Source organism: Gopherus evgoodei, unplaced genomic scaffold (assembly GCF_007399415.2).
Source record: "Gopherus evgoodei ecotype Sinaloan lineage unplaced genomic scaffold, rGopEvg1_v1.p scaffold_131_arrow_ctg1, whole genome shotgun sequence".
NCBI classification, from domain to species: domain Eukaryota; kingdom Metazoa; phylum Chordata; order Testudines; family Testudinidae; genus Gopherus; species Gopherus evgoodei.
In genome coordinates this window covers 75962-88745 of record NW_022059794.1, presented here as the reverse complement: position 1 = coordinate 88745, position 12784 = coordinate 75962, and the positions used below count along the sequence as shown (strand labels likewise).

The following is a 12784-nucleotide window of genomic DNA, read 5'->3' as shown; positions in this document are numbered from 1 at the left end:
TTTCAGGGTATGTTTTGGTTCCTGAGAGGTAAAAGGCTGCTGTGTGGGTGGTGTTATGGAGTGAGGTAGCAAAGGTTGGTTGCAGAGGTTGTGCAGGTGCCACAGAAATTCGGCCCCACCGCCAACCCCAGCTCTGGTCCCAGAGGCCAGAATTTGCATTAACCCGCCTGCTGACCTCTGACTAAGAATTTCGCCCTGCTAACTCTTCCAGCAAAACAGGCCAAAGAAAGTGTACGCAAGCGTTGTACCGCAGCCCCAGTGCTCCTCTCGGTTCCTTCCCACAGAACTTTCACTGCATACCAGTCCAGTTCCTTGCTGTGGCTTGTCTAAGAGCTGCATGCATATGCTAGAGCGTACCCTGTGCTGATTCCCGACTTTTGTGTTCCATACAGCCTTGCATGTCTGTGGTGCAATGGGTAAGTGCATTTAGCTGTTAACTGAAAGGATGGTGGTTTGAGCCCACCTGGGGGCGGCAATGAGACTGTGCTGCTTCCCTGAGGCCTGCGGGGAGCCTCCAAAGTCCCATTTTGCTGCCTCTTGGCCTCAGTGCTTTCAGCTGGTGGCCCAAAGTGCGTGCTGGATGCCATTCAGAAACCCGTCTCCCAGCAGCCGTGCCGGAGGCTCAGGCTTAATCCTCGAGGCCGAGCACAAAAACTTCCAGCCGGGAACATTTTGCTCCCTTCCCGCCTCCGCCAAAGCTGCAAGGGAGAAGGGGACGAGACACGCCTGCTCAAAGACACCTCCCTCCCACTTCCCTGTAGGCTGTGCAAAGCTCTTGGCCTGCCTCATGCCTCGTCAGGAAAGAGCAGCCATTCTGCCCAAGCCTGAGTCACGTGCGCAGCCTGGCCCGCCCCGGCAGACGGCGCGCAGAGCCACGCGAGTCAATGGCAGGTTGAGTCGGTAGCCTCGGCTCTTTCCCCTGACAGCCACACAGCACTGCCTAGTGCCCTGAGAACCTCCCTCGTGTTCTTCCGCAGCCCGCCGGGGTGGGTGGGAAAAGGGGACCAGGAAGCACTGCAGCCTCATTCTGGGACAGGAGGCCCTTGCCACGCCCAGACCTCCCTCTTGCCTTCAGCCCAGGCAGCCAGGGAGCTCTCTGGCAGGCCACCGCCTCAGCCACCTCTTGCTGCTCTGCTGGTCACTGCCTCGCCAGAAGGCCCAGAGGGAAAAGAAACAAACACACACGCAGCAGAGGATGGTTTGGATCCATCGACCTCTGGGTTATAGGCCCAGCATGCTTCCGCTGCGCCACTCTGCTGGCTCTTCACAGCCTTGCCACCCAGCTGGCACTATCCAGATTAGTGCCTTACGCGCTCTCGTGCCTGCAGGCGGATGCGCAGGCTGCTAGGCAGCTGCCCTGGTCACAGGATTTTACAGCATCTAAAGGGTAAAAGGGATCTCTTTGGGTTTGGACCCCACTGGGAGCTGGGTAGCTGAGTGCCGGTGACGGGAGCACTTCTTTAACTGTTCTCAGTTAAGCCTTCAGCTGGTGGGGGACGAGGTTCAACCTTGGATCCGTGTCTGCAGCAGGCAAGCGCCTCTGGCTCAATCGGCCCCCCTTGCTGTCTTAGCAGACTAAAACCCAGAGCAAACGCACACGCCTTGCAAAGGAAGAGGAGCCGGGATCTCGAACAAATGTCAACATTTTATTAAGATGACGTTCAAAGAAAAAAAAAGGGTACGGTACAGCGTTTAGGCGCAAAAGTTTCTGGTGATCAGGGAACAACGTAGAGATTACCCAGGGGGTGCGAAGTTCGGTTTAAGATCGGGTGGCATAAGGAATACATAATCTGCAATAGCCCCGACTGGGGGTAAAAGGTTAACGTACAGACACTGAGTTAGGAGGGTATGTTGTCCATGTGAGGGCTAAGTTCAGGTGTGGAGTATAACGAGCAGATACGACGATGAGGATGGATTGACCCGCATTTGGTGAGTTTGAACGTTCAGTGTTTTTTAATCTTTTCCATAATCTAGTTTAAGCAGGGTCGCTATGAACTCTACCCTGCCATCTGTTGGTGATCTGTTGTAAAGGCCTTTTGAGGCTGCTGTCATTTGCATGGTTCCACCCACCCCAGATTGCATGATGGGAGTGCTTGTCCAAAGGGTCATTTCAGCTGCTGTGGGATCCCCAGTCTCTTTGTTATTGGGGCAGGAGTAATGCAGTGTATTTTGCTGTTCGTTTTGGATCAAGAAGAGAGTAACTGTAGCTGGCATTTGAGGCCTGAGAGTTTCACCCTCGCCTGAAAAGTACTCATCATTAAGGGGTCTGGGTTCCCAATGCCCAAGGTTTGTGTGAGGCTGCAATGGATGTTTGTTTGGCCTGTTCCTGTTGGCTTGGTTCTTGGTGTCTAAGGACAGAGATATTTTTGAATCTCTTTGAGTTGTTGTTAGTGGTGCAGTTGTTTTTCTTAAGCTTATACCATTTGATCTTTTTCAGGGTGTGTTCTGGTTCTGAGAGGTAAAAGACAGCTGCTGTGTGTGTGGTGTTATGGAGTGAGGTAGCAAAGGTTGATTTGCAGAGGTGGTGTATGTACCACAAAAGTTGTGGGGGCCCACCCCCAGCTCTGGTCCCAGAGGCCAGAATTTGTGTAAACCCACCCATTGACCTGTTACTAAGAATCTGGTTTCAGAGTGTGTCACAAAAAGCTGTGTCCCACAGCTTAACTCCCAGAATCCAATCTGCAAAATTTTCTTGCTGTCTGAGTGGTAGGGAACCTTTTCCCCAACTATGGAGTTGTTTTCAACTTCTAGTGTGGAAAAGAGATCACAGCCTAGCCCTTTAGGAATACCTGAAAACTGCATTTAGTCACTAACCACTTTTTATCTATGGCTAGTTCTAAATATGGGTTAGAAATACAAAACATCCTATTTTTAAACTGGAGAGACACAAAGGACATAAAATGTGCATTTAAAGATTTCACAAAAAAGCCATAGCAATAAGTACAAATATTTTTTTTCAATTTTTCTTATTTCACCATGTTTTGGAACCCATGTCCCTTGCCTAACGAGATTTATGTAGGTTCGGGTGAGTCCCGAAATCGTGAACCGCTAAGTTCCGTTCTACTGTCCTTGATTCATATCACTGGAATAACTGCACTTTATTACCACTGCCCTAATAAGAAAGAGACTGAGGATCCCACAGCAGCCGAAATGATCCTTTTGACAAGCACCCCTATCATGCAATCCGCGGTGGGTGGAACCATGCAAATGACAGCAGCCTCAAAAGGCCTTTACAACAGTCAGCTGCAGCGGCACAGGAGGCGGCGAACAGAGCGGCTAACAGGGGAGTTTTAGTGGGAGTTTCCAGGGGGAAGTTACAGGGGAGACCCAGGCAGAGGAACCAGGAAGGCAGACTAGGGAAGAGTCAGGGGTCTGCCAGCAGCCCAACGCTTGTTGGTGGCCTGCGGTGCGGTGTGAGGCGTGGATTGCCAGGCACAGACTTGGAGCGCTATGATGGAGGCGGAGGCAGCAGGTGCAGACACACTGAGGATGACCGGATGCGATAGCTGCGGCATGTACATGGTCCTAGAGGGAGCACCTGAAAGGAGTTTCATCTGCATGAAGTGCCGCCTGATAGAGCTGCTGGAGGAAATGGTAAGGGGACTGGAGATGCAAGTGGAAACTCTGGCTGAGTTTAGAAGGGGGTTTGAGCAGATGATGGAACACAGACATGATGAGGCACAGGGGACAAGCTCAGATGAGCGGATAGAAGCAGGACCAAAGGACTCTGAGGAGGGGCTGCTGGGTGAGGAAAGTGGACGGTGGAAGCATGTGACTAAGAGAACCAGGCAGAGGAAAAGACTGGCCAGCGATGGAGAAATAGAACTCAGGAACAGGTTTGCTGAGTTGGGAAATGAAGGCTGCTGAAGGACAAATGACGAGGAAGAAGAGGAGAGCAGCTAGTCCTGCAGAAGGAGGGGAGGAATCGATGGAGGCGACACCAAGTACGAGCCATAGGAGGATTGTAAGGGCGAATACAAATTGAAAGGAATTGCGACCACCTGCTGTGGGGGATAGACCGCAGAATCGCACTGTCGCCAGGAAAAGGCAAGTCTACGTGATTGGAGACTCTTTACTGAGAAGAGTAGATAGGCCTGTAACTAGACCTGATCGGGAGAACAGAAGGGTGTGCTGTCTGCCAGGGGCTAAGATACAGGATGTGGACCTGAGGCTGAATACGATCTTAGCGGGAGCGGGAAAGAATCCGTTGATTATCCTTCATGTGGGAACGAATGACTCGGCTAGTTACTCGCTGGACTGTATCAAGGAGGACTATGCCAGACTGGGGAAGAGGCTCAAAGACATCGAGGCTCAGGTGATCTTCAGTGGGATTCTGCCGGTTCCTAGAGCGGGGCGACGAAGGAGTGACAAGATTATGGCGATCAACAGATGGCTTAGGGAGTGGTGTTATAAGGAGGGCTTTGGGATGTACGGTCACTGGGAAGCGTTTACGGATAGGCGACTGTTCGCTCAGGATGGACTTCACCTAAGCAAGGAGGGAAATAGAATTCTAGGATGGAGGCTCGCCGACCTCATCAAGAGAGCTTTAAACTAGGAAGTTGGGGGGAGATGGTTGGGAGATGTTCGGGAGATCTCCACGCCGGAATATAACCTGGAGAGGAAAGTAAATAAAGTGAGAGGGGATACCCTTGCGGTCCCAAGATTTGATCCAAGGAGGAATAGTGGAGTAGAAACCAGAGTAACGGGTGATGCTGGTGGTAAAAGGTCTCTGCACGACGGGGGAAAGAATGTCACTGATGCCAAACGCCGAAAATTAAAAGGTCTGTACACTAATGCGAGGAGCCTAGGCAACAAGATGGAGGAACTGGAGTTACTGGTGCAGGAAGTGAAACCGGATATTATAGGGATAACTGAAACCTGGTGGAATAGTACTCATGACTGGAGCACGGGTATTGAAGGCTATGTGCTGTTTAGAAAAGACAGGAAGAAAGGCAAAGGTGGTGGAGTAGCCTTGTACATCAATGATGAAATTAACTGTAGCGAAATAAGAAGCGATGGAATGGATAAGACAGAGTCTGTCTGGGCGAAAATCACACTGGGTAAAAAAGCAACTAGAGCTTCCCCTGAGATAGTGCTTGGAGTGTGCTACAGACCGCCGGGATCGGATTGGGATATGGATAGAGACCTCTTTAATGTCTTTAATGAAGTAAACACAAAGGGGAAATGTGTGATTATGGGGGACTTCAACTTCCCGGATATAGACTGGAGGACGAGTACTTGCAAGAATAATAGGGGTCAGATTTTTCTGGATGTGATAGCGGATGGATTTCTTCATCAAGTAGTTGAAGTACCTACGAGAGGAGATGCCATTTTAGACTTGGTGTTGGTGAGCAGTGAGGACCTCATAGAAGAAATGGTGGTAGGGGACAACCTTGGTTCGAGTGATCATGAGCTGATTCAGTTCAAACTAGATGGAAGGATAAACAAATGTAGATCTGGGATTAGGGTTTTTGACTTCTCGAGGGCTAATTTTAAAGAGTTAAGGAAATTAGTTAGGGAAGTGGATTGGACTGAGGAATTAGTGGATTTAAATGTGGAGGAGGCCTGGGATTACTTTAAGTCGCAGCTGCGGAGACTGTCGGAAGCCTGCATCCCGAGAAAGGGGAAAAAAACCATGGGCAAGAGTTGTAGGCCAAACTGGATGAGCAAGCAACTCAGAGAGGGGATTAGACAAAAGCAGAAAGCTTACAGGGAGTGGAAGAAAGGCGGGATCAGTAAGGAAAGCTACCTTGGTGAGGTCAGAACATGTAGGGATAAAGTGAGGAAGGCTAAAAGCCGCATTGAGCTGGACCTTCCAAAGGGAATCAAAACCAATAGTAAAAGGTTCTACAGCCACATAAATAAGAAGAAAACAAAGAAAGAAGAAGTGGGGCCGCTATACACTGAGGATGGAATGGAGGTTAAGGATAACCTAGGCATGGCCCAACATCTAAACAAGTACTTTGCTTCAGTTTTTAATAAGACTAGTGAGGAACCTTGCGATGATGGAGGGATGATAAACGGGAATGTGGATATGGAAGTGGATATTACCGCAACTGAGGTAGAGGCCGTACTTGAACAGCTCGATGGGACGAAGTCGGAGGGCCCGGACAATCTCCATCCGAGGATATTAAAGGAACTGGCGCGTGAAATTGCGAGCCCGTTAGCGAGAATTTTTAAGCAATCGGTAAACTCGGGGGTTGTGCCGTATGACTGGAGGATTGCTAATGTCGTTCCTATTTTTAAGAAAGGGAATAAAAGTGATCCGGGTAATTATAGGCCTGTTAGCTTGACGTCTGTAGTATGCAAGGTCTTGGAAAAAATTTTAAGGGAGAAAGTAGTTAAGGACATAGAGGTCAATGGTAATTGGGACGAATTGCAACACGGATTTAGTAAAGGTAGATTGTGTCAAACCAATCTGATCTCCTTCTTTGAGAAGGTGACGGATTACTTAGATAAAGGAAATGCGGTAGATATAATTTACCTAGATTTCAGTAAGGCGTTCGACACGGTTCCGCACGGGGAACTGTTGGTCAAATTGGAAAAGATGGGAATGAATATGAAAGTTGTAAGGTGGATAAGGAACTGGTTAAAGGGGAGACTCCAGAGGGTCGTATTGAAAGGTGAATTGTCAGGCTGGAAGGAGGTCACTAGTGGAGTCCCTCAAGGATCGGTTTTGGGACCGATCTTATTTAACCTTTTTATTATTGACCTTGGCACAAAGAGCGGGAATGTTCTAATAAAGTTTGCGGATGACACGAAGCTGGGGGGTATTGCTAACACGGAGAAGGACAGGGATACTATTCAGGAAGATCTGAACCACCTTGTAAACTGGAGTAATAGAAATAGGATGAAATACAATAGTGAAAAGTGCAAGGTTATGCATTTAGGAATTAATAATAAGAATTTTGGATATACGTTGGGGGCGCATCAGTTGGAAGCGACAGAGGAGGAGAAGGACCTTGGGGTACTGGTTGATAGCAGGATGACTATGAGTCGCCAATGTGATACGGCTGTTAAAAAAGCAAATGCGATTTTGGAATGCATCAGGCGGGGTATATCCTGCAAGGATAAGGAGGTGTTAGTACCGTTATACAAGGCGTTGGTGAGACCACATCTGGAATACTGTGTGCAGTTCTGGTGTCCCATGTTCAAGAAGGATGAATTCAAACTGGAACAGGTTCAGAGACGGGCTACAAGGATGATCCGAGGAATGGAAAAACTGCCTTATGAAAGGAGACTCAAAGAGCTTGGCTTGTTTAGCCTGGCCAAAAGAAGGCTGCAGGGGGATATGCTTGCTCTATATAAATATATCAGGGGGGTTAACATTAGGGAGGGAGAGGAATTATTTAAGTTTAGTACTAATGTAGGCACGAGGACGAATGGGTATAAACTGGATATTAGGAAGTTTAGACTTGAAATTAGACGAAGGTTTCTAACCATTAGGAGAGTGAAGTTCCGGAACAGCCTTCCGAGGGAAGTAGTGGGGGCAAAAGACTTTCCTGGCTTTAAGACAATGCTTGATAAGTATATGGAGGGGATGTTATGATAGGATCGTTAATTTGGGCAATTGATCTTGGATTACCACCAGATAGGTCTGCTCAATGGTCTGCGGGGAGATGTTGGATGGAATGGGAACTGAGTTACTGCAGAGAATTCCTTCTTGGGTGCTGGCTATTGACTCTTGCCCACATGCTCAGGGTTTAGCTGATCGCCATATTTGGGGTCGGGAAGGAATTTTCCTCCAGGGCGGATTGGCAGGGGCCCTGGAGGTTTTTCGCCTTCCCCTGCAGTTTGGGGCACGGGTCGCTTGCTGGTGGTTTCTCTGCAGCTTGAGGTCTTCAAACCAATTTTGAGGATTTCAATAACTCGGTCCTGGGATAGGGGTTGTTATAAAATTGGATGGGTGGGGTTCTGTGGCCTGCCTTGTGCAGGAGGTCAGACTAGATGATCAGATTGGTCCCTTCTGACCTATGAGTCTATGAGTCTATGAGATCACCAACAGATGGCAGGGTAGGGTTCATTCTCACCCTGCTTACATCCTCCCCGCAGCCAAGAATTGGTGGTCCTGATAAATCACATTCTCTATTATATCAACTCATTGGTAATGAATGCGAAGTTATGGCTAGCAAAAGTTGTCACTCATCTCTGCTTTGTAGCATCCAGCTTAGCCCTTGTTAACACAAAAGTCAGTGGATTTTTCTCTATCCACACCTGAAACTGAGCACCACACAAGTAGTCTCAAAATTTCTTAAGGATGGCCCATTTCAAGACCAAGAACTGCAGCTGGTGGATGGGATAGCGAGTTTCGCTATCAGACAGTCCTCAGCTGGCAAAGCCTACAGATTTACATTTCCTTCTACTTCCTGGTACAGGACTGCTCCCAGACCTTCCACACTGGTATCAGCATGCAGGATAAACGGTTTGTTTGGGTTAACAAGGACTAGGACTTGCACATGAATCAGGCAAATAATGATTTCCCATAAAGCCCTGTCACTTCTCTCATCCCGCCATGTCCCAAATGGAGAAGAGAGGAGCCCCTCCTATGTCCCAGGCCAGGAACACTGGGGAGCGGTGGGGGAATGAAGTGTTCATGACTCAGTCCAGGTTTGCTAGTGCTGCAGAGAAGAAGAGTTCCTTTCTCAGTCTAGGTCAACTGGAATTGTTGCAGTGAGGGAAAGATGTCTCTCATCTGGATCTTGGATGCTTTGGTAAGAGGGGACAGGCAGAGGCTTTTTTCTTCCCTGTGCAGCTCAAATTGCACAATTCTTCTCTGCTTTTTGCTCCAGCTTGATTTCTCTCTTGCATCTCAATTTTCTCTTTCCTGATCTCATTCCAGAGCATTCATAGCCCAATTCTCTATCCTAACCCTGAGTCCTCTACTGCACCCTCAATGTCTCATTCTAACCCCACCCCAGAGTCTGCACCCCCAGAGCCAGTGCCTTCATCCCTCTGCATTCCAACTCTCTGTCCCATGTAGCCTGATTTAGGGAATACTAATAATATTAATTTGGATAATTTGATGAAAATTTAATTTATTAGCTTACATTTAATTTAATTTAATTGAGTTACAAAGTTACAGTTGCATTACTGCTATTCAGAAGATACATATGGCATTATATGCAACAAAGTTTTGGTGAATATACTCACAGCCTTCCTTGATTACCTGGTGGTAAGAGACACAGGACCAGCCTTGCAGTTCAGGTTTCTCAATTCTTAATTGAAAGATGCAGTGCTTAGAAAAAGCTGGTGTTACTTAGGGTTTACTTGAATATGTTAAACTTTAGAATCAAAACCTAATAAACAAAGACTAAAAAGTTTGGGAAATCAAGCTTAGCCTAGTTCCCTTGAAACTTAAAGTTTAAGAACAAGTACAGCCTCCTGATAGTACATAGAGAGAGAGTGGAGGAAGTAAGTCAGAATGATAGAGCAAAGTGCTCTAGCGAGGTGGGTTACCTCTTTTATAGGGCACAAGGGCCTGAAATCCTTCCTCCTATGCCCAAATTTCATTCCTCACCCATAAAACATTAGGGTACGTTTACTTCATAGGCTAGTATGTTTGTGCTTGGTGATGACATGTACATATGCACATAAGTTACCTTGTAGTGTACTGGTTAAATCTGTGGGTACAACACTGAAAAAAACCCTATGCCATTCTCCATTGTCGATTGGTCTAGGTAAAGGTCTTGGACAGGCATGGTTACTTATCTATTTAAGTAACCTGATAAAGGGGGAGGAGCAGGGGCTGGAAGAGGTGGGCGTGGTTGAGGAATGGGGCAGAAAGTTGCAGGATGGGAAGAGATGGGACAGGGGTGGTAACTTGGGGAAGGGGTGGAGTAGGGGCGGGGCCTGGGGACAAAAAGGGGGATTTGTCCTTGATCCCAGACCCCTCTAGGGCCGGTCCTGAAGGGAAGCGCTGACTATCACAGTGACAATACAACTGACCAGCCTTGCGGGGGAGGCTGAGGGAGATCTGCACCCATCAGGTCTCTTCTCTCCCCCAAGGTGAGCCAGACACTGCTCTCTCCTGGCTCTCACTCTAGCAGCTGGACGCCAATGAGCCATTTCCCCACAGGAAGTGCATTGAGTGCCCCTGTGGTGCTGGGGGGTGGGGCTGGTGCTGCTGCTGGCTGTGGGGCTGGCAGGGGGTTGATGTCTGCCCAGACTCTCAGCTGCCAGGCCGGAGGGGGCACGTGGGACCTTACCAGACTGGCTCAGTGAAGACGGGGGGTTGACAGAGCAATACAGACGCTCTCCAGAGCACGGAGCAGCATCCGCCCATGCAGCCAGTCAATGAGCATTTCCCACAGCCTGGAGCCGAGGGGGAGGCAGCAGTTGCTGTTCCAGCTGCTCAGGGACAGGCCCTGTCAGCAAACAGCCACTTCTTACTCACCACAGCTAACGGTGCAGGGTTCCTCCGGTGGGGGTATGAAGCAGCCGTTTTGTTTTCCTCTCCTTTTTGTGTGCAACTGCTGATAAAAACATCCCAGACAGAGAAGCAACAGGCCAAAACACTGTCTTGCAGGTGCTAATGTAGCTCAGCTGGGAGAGCGTTAGACTGAAGATCTAAAGGTCCCTGGTTCAATCCCAGGCTTTGGCAGGCCCTTTCGTTCCCCTTTGTGCAGGGATGGCTTGTTTTCTGGGAGCACAGCAGTACTTGTACCCAAGATAAGTTACTGATCTTGGGCTCTGCAGTAGGAAAACATAGAATGGGCTTCTGCCCCTAGTTGACCCACCTGACCTTTAATAATGAGAGCTGTCTTTCCCAACATGGTAGGAAGAAAGTGAGGCAGGGCAGCCCTCAGGAATGGTGCCAGAGGGCTGCTAGGCAGGGATTGGGGATGAAAACTCCTCTGTGCGGCTGAGCAATGGCAGTACCAGGGAAGGGGCATCTGTAAAAGTGACCCCACACACCTCTCCTCCTCTGGGCACCTAGAGCAGAGGCAGCTGGTGCTGACAGCTCCAAGGGAAGGCTTAAAAGCCACAGAGCAACTGAGGTCAGGGCTAGAGGAGGGCAGGACCATGCCTAGGTGTGGCCTTCAAACATGCACAAAAACACCCAGCCAGCCTTCTCCCTTCCAGGCCGAACACCCACTGAAGGTCACCAGCATGCAGGGCAGCTGCTGATGCTCTGTGGTCAACATCACAAGATGGTAGGAAGGCAGGGCCAGCCCCCATGGTGGGGCCTCTGACTGGTCCCACTCACAGTGCTCACTTTTGCAGTGGGGCAGGAGATTTTTCCCCAAGAGGCTTTTTCCCAGCTGGTGAGAAGCAGAGAAACACCCAGGCTCCCAAGGTGCTATGTAGCAAACCCCCTCAAGCACAGGGACTGGCGCACATTTGGAAGAGGGAAACTGCTCTACACACTAGCCCGGGCTGCCGCCCATTTTCTTTGGCAAGTCAGGAAGGGCAAAGGCTAGACCAGAAGCACCTGGGACTTCTGCCCCAGCCTTTGTGACACCCATCCCCCAACTCCTTCCCAGGGCTCTAGCTGAAGCCAGAGCATTGGCCTGAGCAGCCAAGAAGAGGTTCCAGCCCTGAAGGGAGCAGGACTTTTAGCCCAAAGGTAAAACTGGACAAGCACAACCACGAAGGGACTCGAACCCTCAATCCCCTGATCCGAAGTCAGATGCCTTATCCATTAGGCCACATGGTCACACGAAAAAAAAGCCCTCCAGGCACTTCTTTGGAAAAGACAGACACTGATGCATCTGACAAAGTGGGGATTCACCCACGAAAGCTCATGCTCCAATATGTCTGTTAATCTATAAGGTGCCACACGACTCTTTGCTGCTTTTGCAGACACTGTGTTTCTCAGGTCAGCTACTGAGGGGGGCCGAGACTCTCTGAGCACAAGAAGTCGAGTTTCCAGTGAGATGTGAGACTTAATTCTCTGGAGCCGGGTGCAGGGCTTTGGCAGGGAGGCTCAGGCATGGGGGACTGTGGTGCAGCAGATGGACCAGCTGTCTAGGTGCGGAGATTTAATCTCACTGAGGAGGAGGAGGAGGAATCCTGCTGATAGGCAGTGTCCACAGCTGGTGCAACCACTAGGCGAACTAGTCAGCCACCTAGGGTGCCAAGTGTTTCGAGGAACCAAAAGCCACACTCAGAGGAGGCAGTGGAGTGGAGATGAGCTGGGGCAGGGGGTTGGGGGGGTGCGGGGAGAGGGCTGCCCGCAGCAAGTAATGGGGGCGGGAGCATGCAGGGGAACCGCTCCCTGTCCGAACTCACCTCTGCTCCGTCTTCTCCCCTGAGCACGCCATCCCCGCTCTGATTCTCCTCCCCTCCCAGGCTTGCTGCACTAAACAGCTGATTGGCACCACAAGCCTGGGAGGCAGGAGAAGTGGAGCAGTACCGGCATGCTCGGGGAGAAGGCGGAGCAGTGGAGAGCTGGGGTGGGGAGATGCTGCAGGGGGGGCTGCCTGGCTCTTCCCAATGGCTCCTGCCCCTGCTCCGCCCCAGTCCCGCCCTCCTGCCCCTGCACTCACTGCATGGTAAGTGGAGTGACCCAGCCCCTGCCTGGTCCACTCCCCTGGTTCCCAGCCATGCTGCCAGCGAGTGCTGTGGGGTGCTTTCCCCCACTCCCCAAACTTGGGAGCCAGGGGAGTTCTATGGCCCTGGGTCTCTCATCCCTCCAGCCCCTCCCCTGCCCCCAATATCCCTCTTGGGCTCTGTGGGGCTGGGTCCCTCTCCCTGCCCCTGGGCTCCCCGCTGCACAGCATGTCCTGGGAGTGACTCAGTTTCCCTGGACCAACATTTCACCACTCCACACATGTCTCTTCTG

The 12784-nt window shown here is 50.2% G+C and overlaps 2 non-coding genes across 2 annotated transcripts; one reads left to right on the top strand and one right to left on the bottom strand.

The window, feature by feature from the left end:
- The first annotated feature begins 10527 nt into the window (after positions 1-10527).
- Positions 10528-10600, top strand: TRNAF-GAA. Its single transcript has one exon. It is a non-coding gene; the product is annotated as a tRNA-Phe (tRNA).
- Positions 10601-11583: 983 nt separating this feature from the next.
- On the bottom strand, positions 11584-11656 carry TRNAR-UCG. The gene has a single exon. It is a non-coding gene; the product is annotated as a tRNA-Arg (tRNA).
- Positions 11657-12784: the final 1128 nt, after the last annotated feature.